Raw genomic sequence first — 10,575 nt, 5'->3', positions numbered from 1 at the left:
TGTATTTCTTCTAAAACAGACATGAAGACACATTGCCCCATTCACAAATCCCTTCAGTGACTTCACTCTGCTTTCTTTTTTTTTTTCTTTCTTTCGTGGAAGAAAAACTTTAATTGCCATTGCAAAAAACATCTGAATGAAGTAGAAATTGTTTCCAATAACATTAGTAGAGAATATGTTCTAGAAATTGGAGGTAACTGGATGTAACATCCTGGCAGCAATTGAATAGAACAGTCCTGGGTGGTTAGGCTGAGGCCAACACCTAATGAGGACGAAAGCCTTGTCTGTGGGGCATTTTGGAGGATACCTGGAGAAGTATTACACTGTGCATAAACCAAATTGAATTGTCGTAAGTGTTGTAAAGTTTCATATAGTAGAAGTTTTTTTCTACATGCACTTCAATTTCACAGCAAGAGTGGCATAGGGTGCCTAAACACAGAAGAGAGCATTCATGCAAGGTATCTAACTCCTTGACATAATAATGCACACAATTCAAAATGATTACACTATCATTACATCTAGGCTTTCTGCAACTACAAGGGGTGGTTATAGAAAGCATGGCCCCCGGTATCAACATCTAAAAAGCAGCCGCCACCTTCTTTTACGTGCGTTTCCTTTTTGCGTTTTTCCTTCATTTTTGTTAATCAACTCTGCTGCTGTTGCTGCTTCTTAGCAAAACTGGTAAAAACTAAGTTGTAATCATTGAACATAGCACTCTGGCAATCAAGACGTTTAAAACCTTCAATCTTCCGGGGCGAAGAAAGCACTGTGCGACCTTCAGAACTCTGGTTTACAAACGAGGTGGTCACACATTTTCCTGGCTGGAAGATATTTCCACAACTTTCCTGATCAGGTCATCATAGGAGGTCTGACTTAGGTTCGTTTCAAAGCTAACACAAGAAACTTCTGGTTCTGGAGTGATGTGAATGGTCCCATAAGCTCCATCCGATTTCATGCCATTCATCAAATACCCACAAGGACTGCACATTGTGGCATCCATGACAGGACCTGGTATCAAGTCACCAATTCCACCCTCACGAGTGACTTCCTTTGCAGTAACACCCTCTTTCATGTAGAACTGGGCCATAACTGCTGGCTCAAGCTCACTCGTCAGAATTTCCCGGGTTTGATCTGGCTGACTGATTAACCCTACTCTCTGGGAAATCCAAAGTGTACAAGTACCAACAGTCAAAATTCATCCGTCCCGTGCAATATGCTGCTCCATTTGGGAAAACTGCATTAAGAAACTCTGTTTCTCCCTGGAAATTCTGGTGTGGGTACCTTTGGTGAGAAGGCTTCATGAAATTCTTATGAGAATAAAAGAAGCTTTGTGTTGAGCCAAACCCGCTGTCAGCCCTAGCAAGTTTCAACAGGGGAGCCAGTGCTTTCGGCAAGAGGGTGGCACCACATGTCTTCAAGAGGAAACCTCTCCTGGAGACAAACATGCTCCTCTCACTGAGTCCACAAGCTTCCTGCTTGTCAGTTTTTGTCACACTTATGATTGAACATTGCACACCCTTCAAAAGTATGTCCCACTTGGATCTTGGGATGGTGCGAAGCTCCCCAGATCCTTGACTTGCGTCGGGTTGCTGCTTGGAGAACCAAACCTCCAGTAGCTTCTCGGTTCCTTCGGAAAAATGTGCAGCTTCCATCACTGTGAGAGTAGCGAACAACCAACAACCACAGAAAATCAACCAAATTAAATCTCTTCTCCCGCCGCTGCTGCGGATTGTTCCAGCTGTTTCAGGTTCCTTTTTTTTTTTTTTCTCTACAATTTTATATTACCTTTTTTTTTAAAAAAAAGAATTAATAAAATTTTCCCAGCTTTTTGTGTGTGTGTGTGATCAAAAAGTTGAACGTGAGTCTGTTGGAAATAGAGGCAGATACAGTTCAGTCTCTTGTAGTCCTCTGTTTCCCCGTTAGAGAGCGAGCTGAGCGAGCGCTAGCTAATGTCGCCGACCATACTGTGGAAGCTTCACTCTGCTTTTTAAAAAATATATTTTTTTATTGATTTCAGAGAGAAAGGGAGATGGAAGCATCAATGATGAGAGTCATTGAACAGCTGCCTCCTGGACGACCCCTTCTGGGGATCGAGTCCACAACCAGGGCATGTGCCCTGACTGGAAATGAAACAGTGACCTCCTGGTTCATAGGTCAACTCTCAACCACTGAGCCACACTGGCCAGGCTTCACTCGCTTTTTTGAGTGTTGGCTGGACTTACTGACTCTCATGAATATAGAAAAGGAAAAATAGTGGAGTAACCGGCAGGTACCACCTTAACCAAGTGATTAAGGTTAAAGAAATGGCATGTTAACATCATGTGTTTCCTGACATGATGCAAAGAGAAGACCACATCACCACTGTAGTATTCTTTGCAAAAATCTATAACCTCAGCCCTGGCCCGTGTGGCTCAGTTGGTTGGTCATCATCCCAAGCACCAAAAGGTTGCCGGTTCTATTCCCAGTTGGACATGCCTGGGTTTCAGGCTCGGTCTCTGGTAGAGGGCATGCAGAAGGCAGTCAATCAATGTTTTGCTCTCACATTGATGTTTCTCTCTCCTCTCCCTTCCTCTCTTTCTAAAAATCAATAAAAACATATTTGTAAAAAATCCATAACCTCAATCTAATCATGAGAAAACATCAGACAAAACCACATTGTAAAACAGTCTCCAAAATACCTGGTCACTATTCTTCAAAAATGTCAAAGTCGTCGGAGGTAAGAAATGACCAAATAACTGACAGATTGGAAGAGACTAAGGAGACATGACTACTAAATATGTAGTATCCTGGATTGGATCCTAAAACAACAACAAAAAAAAAAGGACATTAGTGTGGAAATACTGGAGAAATCTGAATAAAATCTGTAGTTTCACTAATGGTATTGTATCAATGTTAATTTCTTAGTTTTCATAAATATGCCATGGTTATATAAGATGTAATATTAAAGAAAGATGAGTGGAGGGTGTATGGGAATGCTCTACTATTTTGCAACTCATCTATAAATCTAAAATTATTCTATTGAATAAAAGGGTAATATGCAAATTGACCAAAACGGCTGAACTACCGGGAACGACTGGTCGCTATGACGCGCACTGACCACCAGGGGGGCATACACTCAATGCAGGAGCTGCCCCCGGTGGTCAGTGTGCTTCCACAGGGGGAGTGCTGCCCAACCAGAAGCTGGCTCATGGCTGGCCAGAGCAGCGGCAGTGGTGGGAGCCTCTCCTGCCTCCGCAGCAGTGCTCCCAGGCTGCCAGAGGGATGTCTGACTGCCAGCTTAGGCCTGATCCCCTGGGAAGCGGGCCTAAGCCGTCAGTCGGACATCCCCCGAGGGGTCCCAAACTTTGAGAGGGCACAGGCCAGGCTGAGGAACACCGCCCCTGCCCAGTGCACAAATTTTCGTGCACCGGGCCTCTAGTTTCAAAATAAAAAAAGTTAAAAATCAAGTTCTGACTCCTCACTATATTGCTTATAAGGTGCCTCTTTCTCTTTCTGTCATTCTTTTATTATAAGTATTTTATTATCTAAGTTTTTAAATATTAACAAAAGCCCAGAGATTTAGTATAACCAGTCTCTATATAGCCATCACCCAACTTCAACAATTATCAGCATTTTTCCCATTTTGTTGTTATTCCTGTGATACTATGATGTAGTGAGAAATATATATTGGGTCTTTCAGGGGTTTCTGGCTTAAAACCCTTGGAATTTCCAGTATGATAGGGGTGTCTTTTATTATTAATAAACTCCTTTTAACTGTACTTGTGTTTATGCTACTTAGGTGACCCTAGGTAAGCACCTATTTAACTTCAAGATGGGGGCCAGTTGCTAGAGGAACTAACCATGTGATTAGAGGTCTGGAACTTTCAGCTCCACCCCTAAACCCCCAAGGACATGTGAGGGGAATTGGAGATTGAGTTAATCGTCAATAGTTAATCAATCATGCCTCCATAATAGAATCTTCATAAACACCCCTTCCCGCTGGGGTTCAGAGAGATTCAGGGTTGGTGAACACACTGAGGTGCTGAGAATGGCAATCCTAGAGAGGGCATGGAAGCTCGCACCACGCTCCTATAACTTGCCCTATGCATCTCTTCCATTTGGCTCTCCTTTATAATCAATCAGTAATAAGTAAACTGTTTTCCTGAGTTCTGTGAGCCATTTTAGTAATTAGTGAACCTGAGGGGGTGGTCATGGGAACCCTGATTTATAGTCAGTCAGTCAGAAGAAGTACAGGAGGTCAGAATTTATGATTGGCATCTGAAGTGGGGATCAGTCTTGTGGGATTAAGCTTACTCTGGGTATGTAGTGTAAGAACTGATTGAATTGTAGGACACCCAGTTGTTGTCTGGTAGTTGGAGAATTGGTTAGTGAGGGAGGAAATGACGCACAAATTTGTTGTAAGAAGTGCTGGCAGTAAAAACAGCTAGTAGTTGGTTTCAGAGTGAGATTTGCTAGATTGGCCCTGGCTCACAGAAATATGTGGTGGGGTTTTTTGTTTGTTTATTTGGTTTTTAATTAATTTTAGAGAGGGAGAGAGAGAGAAACATCAATGTGAGAGAGACACATCAATTGGTGCCTCCTGTTCACACCCCAATGAGGGATCAAACCTCAACCTAGGTATGTGCCCCAACTGGGAATCAAACCCAAGATCCTCCAGTGCATGGGACAATGCTCCAACCAACTGAGCCACACTGGCCAGGGCCAGAAATATATAGTTGGTTGTTGTTTTTTTCATATATTTTATTGATTTTTCACAGAGAGGAAGAGAGAGGGATAGAGAGTTAGAAACATCAATGAGAGAGAAACATTGATCAGCTGCCTCCTGCACACCCCCCACTGGGGATGTGCCCGCAACCAAGGTACATGCCCTTTACCGGAATCAAACCCGGGACCGTTAAATCTGCAGGCCGACGCTCTATCCACTGAGCCAAACCGGTTTTGGCAGAAATATATAGTTTTGATGCCTGAGGGGCCAGTTCCTAGGGGAGTCTCAAGCCCCAAGCCAAGAGCGTTCTTGGCTTCTCGCAGGAAAGAACTCAAGATGTGAGCCAGATAAAAGGATAAGTGGAAAAGTATATTTAATTGGGCAGAGAGGACAAGCAAAAAAAGCCACTCCACAAACAGAGCAATGAGAGAAAGGAGATCTCAACCATCTCTAGAAGTTGAACTTACTTCTGTTTATAGTTTTGTTATTGGTGGGGTGCCCTCTGCATCCCCCCGTTACTGGTGGAAGTGGAGGTTTTACGATTTCTCAAGGAAAGGAATTTCCTGAGACTCTTATGAGAGGATGAGTGATCTTTATTTCCGTGGAATTAGCCCCCTGGGTTTCCAATGTCCCATTTCCCTCCATCCTGCCATGGAAGAAGTCCAATCTTGTCTGCAGCAGGGCAAAAATAAAAACCGGTGTCCGGAGTTTCTGCTCCATTTAAAAGTCCGGTCCAGTCCAGCATCCCGAGTGTGGAGTCGGCATGGCCCATGCAGACTGCTTAAGGCCACGTGGCGGGTGAGTGCAGGGGGCAAATGCGGCCCAGGGAGCGAGAGAGTGCAACAGCGAACAGGAAGCAGGAGCGAGAGCGAGAGCGAGAGACACAGAGAGAGAACTCGATGTCTAAGGATGATATCTAGGACTTAACCAATTAACCCTTCAGGATTTCTCGTTCTTGCAGCGACTTTGACACCTTAGCCAAATGTCTTTTTCCCAGGTTAGACTGACAGAGAAGCACCTTCCCTGTGTCACCCCAACTTCATAGCACGTGTCCATCTCCCTGTTTGTTCAGTCCCTTCCCCCAGTGACTTGCAGGGAATGGACCAGTGTTTCCCAGGGGAGAGTGAAATTGTAGTTTCCTGGTGAAGCTGCCCAGATGACTATGCTTATGAGGACAGACCTGGCCTCCCCTTTGCTCTCTTCCTATTATTAATATTAATAACTAGCTAATTATGATGGTAACGGTTTCTATGGAAAATTGATGGTATGGGGAAATACAGAATGGAAAAATCGTTAGGATTAACTTTAACCTTTATGAGAGACATTTTGTAATATTCTGTTTTCCCTTTATGGTATGTGCTAGAGGCCCAGTGCACGAAATTTGTGCGGGGGCGGGGGGGAGGAGGGCGTGGAGATGTCCTTCAGCCCAGCCTGCACCCTCTCCAATCTGGGACCCCTCAGGGGATGTCTGACTGCAGGTTTAGGCCCGATCCTACAGGAACAGGCCTAAACCAGCAGTCAGACATCCCTTTCGCAATCCAGGACCACTGGCTCCTAACCACTCAACTGCCTGCCTGCCTAATGCTCCCAACTGCCCTCCCCTGCCAGCCTGTTCGCCCCCAGCTGCTCTCCCCTGCTGGCCTGATCGCCCCTAACTGCCTCTGCCTCGGCCCCCACCACCATGGCTTTGTCTGGAAAGTAGTCTGATGTCCAGTCAACATGGTCTAATTAGCATATTACCCTTTTATTAGTATAGATAACTGGTAAGGTATGGGTGAGTAGTTATTAATCAATCTTTGCAGGAATTTGTGGTCAGCTGAGTTCCATGTCAGGCAGCATGGAGCAGGCCCCTGATTTAAATGTATGTAGTTCTCATGCCCCTCCCCTATATTAGTTTAGGAAAAAAAAGAATGAAAGGGTAGGGAATGAGGAATCTTTGAATCCTGGGTGGTCACATGGTCACCACTGCTATGGAGCAGCAGCTGTGCAGCAATCATTTACTGAAGGAAAAAGTTACAAATGGAATTTAGAATTGGGTCCAACTCCCAGGATTTGGCTCACTGGATGCATAAGGAAATGCAAACTAAGAAGGAAAAAATGAAAATACAATCCCGTGGCTATCTATAATGGCTAAAATGAAATTTTAAAAAAGAGTTCTGGTTTGGACTTTGATGCTAGATTAAGTTCAAACTTTGGTCAGTCTAAGTAAGCTTTAGCCCCTAGCCTCAAAGCTGTCCACAAAGTGAAAAATTATGCTGGGACAACAGAAAGTACCTCTAAGGTCTCTAGTCACCAAGAAGGTAGTCAATATTGTGGGAGGGCAAAACCAAGAATATGTTGAAACCAGGGGCTATAGTGTGTGAAGGAGTTGCTTCATTTTGTAGCTCGGTATCGTCGGCTTCCTGAAGAACCTTTACTAAAATGGATCATGAGAGTGACTAATTTAGGAGGAATAGCTTTGGATTAAATGCTACAGGATAGAAGAGCATGTTTGGGTTGATGCAGGACCCCCAGCTCCCTGTTAAACAATCACAGATGGCTGCACACAATTCAGACACACAGGAGGTGATTCCTGAGAAGTAATCCTGAAGCTATCTAGGGGTCCACGGAGAGTCACCTCACTAGCATAAAGGCAGATAAGGTTGAAAGGGGCTTGTTATGAATAACAAAAGATGCTCCTTGCCCAGCCGAGTGGTTCAGTGGTTGAGCATAGTGAATCAGGAGTTGTGAACCAGTGGTTGACCCATGAACCTGGAGGTCAAGGTTCCATTCCAGTCAGAGCAAATGCCCAGGTTTTGGGTTTCGGGCTCCAGTAGAGGGCACGAGGCAGCCAATCAATGATTCTTTCTCATCATTGATGTTTCCATCTCTCTCTCCCTCTCCCTTCCTCTCTGAAATCAATAAAAATATGTTTTATTTTATTTTTTTAAAATATATTTTATTGATTTTTTTTTACAGAGAGGAAGAGAGAGGGATAGAGAGTTAGAAACATCGATGAGAGAGAAACATCGATCAGCTGCCTCCTGCACACTCCCCACTGGGGATGTGCCCGCAACCAAGGTACATGCCCTTGACCGGAATCGAACCTGGGACCCTTGAGTCTGCAGGCCGACGCTCCATCCACTGAGCCAAACCGGTTTCGGCTGAAATCAATAAAAATATATTTTTTAAAAAATGCTCCTCTCACCTCTATCACTCAGGAAATTCCAAGGGTTTTACAAGTACTAGGGCCAAGATCTTGGTACAAAGACAAATATAAATAAATGTGTATTTGTTATTATATCACAATATCACACACACTCTATTTTTTCAAAGCACATCCCAGACATCAGTCATCTCACTTATATGCATCTAAAACTAATAAGGGCTTTTTAAAAATGTAACCACCATGCCATTATCATACCCAATAAAATTAATAAGTGTTTAGTATAATTAATACCCAGTTCATATTCAAGTTTCTTCAATTATCTCAAAGATGCCTTTTACAGTTGGTTTGTTCCAATCAAATAAATAAAGATCCACATATGACTTTTTGTTATGTCTCTTAAGTCTCTCTTATTCTGTAACAGACCAACCTCCCTTTTCCTTTTTGTGGTTTTGTTGTTGTGGTGATTTTTTTTTTTTTTTTTTTTTTTGCAATAGCAAAAATGTATTAAACATTGAAATGGGGGACATACAGTTTATGGCTCCGCATGTAAGGAGCTTGAGAGTTGCCATTCTGTCCTAACCAACCTCATTTTTCTTTCTTTTTAATTTTCATGCCACTGATCTGGAAGAAACTGAATCATTGGTCTTGTAGAACGTTCCTCATTCTGGATCTGGCTGGTTAATTCCTCGGGGTGTTTTTTATCATTTGTTCACTTATCTTCTTAGTTCCCGTAAACTGGTAGTGAGATCTAGATGGCAAGGCCCTTTTAATGTAGTCCCTGCCAACCTCGCCAGGATGAGCTCATGCCACTTCCCTTCCGCCCCCTCTCTGCCCTCCAGCCAGATGCCTCATGGTGGAACTTCCCGTTTTCTTGCTCAACTAATTCGGTCTCAGCTTAAATGTCACTTCCTTAGGGAGGGATGACTTTCTTGACCCCCAGATGAGGGTAGAGTCCCCTGCCAAGACCTGGAATAGCCTTGTATGTCCCCTCCAGACATAAAAGGGAAGCTTAGGTCCCTGGTGGGCTAAGGGGAAACAGCTTTTCACCACTCCCTTGGCAAGAAAATAACCTTCCTCTAAATTCCTGCCATCTACTAAATAGAAGTATGAAAGGATCTGGTTCTCTCTGAGCGGTGGAATTACTAAGGATTTGTTTATTCATTTTGCTTAGCTGTGCTGCTCATTTGTCCTCATGAACACACAGTATGTTTGTAAAAATGTTTAACTTACAACTCGTCCTCTTTAATAATTCACTTACTAAACATTGATCAAATGCACACAAGGCTTTGTATTGGACCTTAGAGATACAATGGGGGGGAAAGACAGATCAGGGTCCCCGCCTCCGTGGATCTTCCAGTCTATGGCAGGGGACAGTAACTACGGCCTCTTGCCAAATTCAGCCCACACTTGTTTTCCCATGGCCTGCAAGCTAAGAAATCAAAAGAAGAAAACTATTTCATGAAGTGAAAATAACATGAGATTCAGGTAGCCGACTTGACAGAGTGGATCAGTGAGAAGGAGGCAGTCATGAGGCAATGTAAAAAATACAGAGAACACTAATTAAAAATTCAAATGACTCTTAATCCCAGTACACAGAGATAACCATGACCACCACTTTGGTGTGTTTACAGTCCCTTTTGTAAGACTATACATATTTTTATAGAACTTTAATCATACTGTACATAATGGTAACTAGCTCATTTTTAAAATAAAGCTATGTTATGAACAGCTTTTCATGTCATTAGGCAGTCTCTCTCTCTCTCTTTTTTAAATATATTCCATTGATTCTCTACAGAGTGGGAGGGAGAGGGACATAGAGTCAGAAACATTGATGAGAGAGAAACATCGATCAGCTGCCTCCTGCACACCCCCCAATGGGGATGCACCCTTGACTAGAATCAAACCTGGGACCCTTCAGTCCGCAGGCCAATGCTCTATCCATTGAGCCAAACCAGTCAGGGCTAGGCAGTCTCTTTTCATGGATGACTGTATATTAGTTTATGTTATGAATGTAACATAACATAGTGAGACATTTAGGCAGTTCCCAATTTTTCTCAATTATAAATGAAGGAGGAAATAGAAGTTATCCCACTTGGAACCAAACTGGGACCCAAGGTAGTCTGGGCCTGCCTAGTAGGTGGGAATTGATTTGCCTCAGATGCCTTGCATGGAGTTCCTGGAAGGAGACAGGCAATTTGTAGGTATTTGGGTCGAAGCATGGAATGAGAAGGACAACATGGGTCGGTGTGGCGGGCTAGTCCAACCCAGCTTTATGGGCACAGGCAGAGACCAAAGGAGACAACTATAAAGCCACAGGACATAATGAGCACAACATCTGGATCCCTGGAAACACAATCACACACAGAAGGGGCTTCTCCTACTTCCTGGAAGGGTAAAAAGTGAGAGGAAAGTAAATTGGAGGCGATAATCAGGCACTTGGGAGGCCCTGAAAAGTCCAAAGAACCCAAAACATGGCCCTGGCACATGGGTTACTGGCAGGTTTGGAAGCTGTCACTTTTCTATGGGAGCATGACACAGGTGAGACAAGAGCCAGCCAGCTACAGGTGGTTCCCTCTAATGGCCCCAGTAGCCACATGCTAGTGAGGCCATGGGATTTGTTTGGTTTCCAAGTGTTTGGAGATTTTCCTGTTAACTTTCTGCTACTGATTTCTAGTTTGGGTCCATTGTGGTCAGAAACACACTCTGTATGATTTCAATTCTT

At 43.6% G+C, this 10,575-nt stretch overlaps 1 pseudogene across 1 annotated transcript; it reads right to left on the bottom strand.

The window, feature by feature from the left end:
• Positions 1-569: 569 nt before the first annotated feature.
• Positions 570-1,652, bottom strand: LOC307115555 (S-adenosylmethionine decarboxylase proenzyme-like; annotated as a pseudogene). Its single transcript has 2 exons — positions 1,537-1,652; positions 570-1,176 (listed from the first exon to the last, which is right to left on the bottom strand). The product of its transcript is annotated as an S-adenosylmethionine decarboxylase proenzyme-like (transcript).
• Between the last annotated feature and the right edge of the window lie 8,923 nt (positions 1,653-10,575).

The sequence above is a fragment of the Cnephaeus nilssonii genome (assembly GCF_951640355.1).
Source record: "Cnephaeus nilssonii genome assembly, chromosome: 19".
Classification (NCBI taxonomy): Eukaryota; Metazoa; Chordata; class Mammalia; order Chiroptera; family Vespertilionidae; genus Cnephaeus; species Cnephaeus nilssonii.
This window is presented reverse-complemented; position numbering and strand designations above follow the sequence as displayed.